Below are 759 nucleotides of genomic sequence, written 5' to 3'. Positions count from 1 at the left end.
AGATAGATAGATAGATAGATATTTAATTAGATAGATAGATATTTAATTAGATAGATAGATTGTACGTACATATCTTTGCATGTGTAACAGTATACAACTGCAAAATATGAACAATTGTATAAAAATACGTGCGTGTATGTTCACGTATATATTTATACATGTGTAAGTATATTTACATATATATACATACATATATACATACATGTACATATATTCCGAATATTTGTCGTATTTCCTGATGAGGTATAAATTCATCTGTTGATCAAACACATCTGCATTGTATACGTATATGCATGCACACGGACGGATAGACAGATAGATAGATAGATAGACAGATAGATAGATAGATAGATAGATAGATAGATAGATAGATAGATAGATACCTACACTCACATATACATGCCTTATACATACATACATACATACATACATACATACATACATACATATACCCCTCTCTCCCTCTGTCAGCCCCTCTTGCTATGTATACACACACCCACATGCATACATAAATATATACATATACCACACACACACACACACACACACATATATATATATATACATGTGATACAAATATATATATATATATATATATATACACACAAATATATATATATATTACATATATTAATGTATACATTCATACACACATACACAAACATACATACATATATATATATACATATATATATATGTATATATATACATGTATATATATATATGTATATATGTATATATATATATATATATATATAT

The sequence above is a fragment of the Octopus bimaculoides genome, chromosome 6 (assembly GCF_001194135.2).
Source record: "Octopus bimaculoides isolate UCB-OBI-ISO-001 chromosome 6, ASM119413v2, whole genome shotgun sequence".
In the NCBI taxonomy this organism is placed as follows: Eukaryota; Metazoa; Mollusca; class Cephalopoda; order Octopoda; family Octopodidae; genus Octopus; species Octopus bimaculoides.
Note: the sequence above shows the minus strand (reverse complement) of the source record.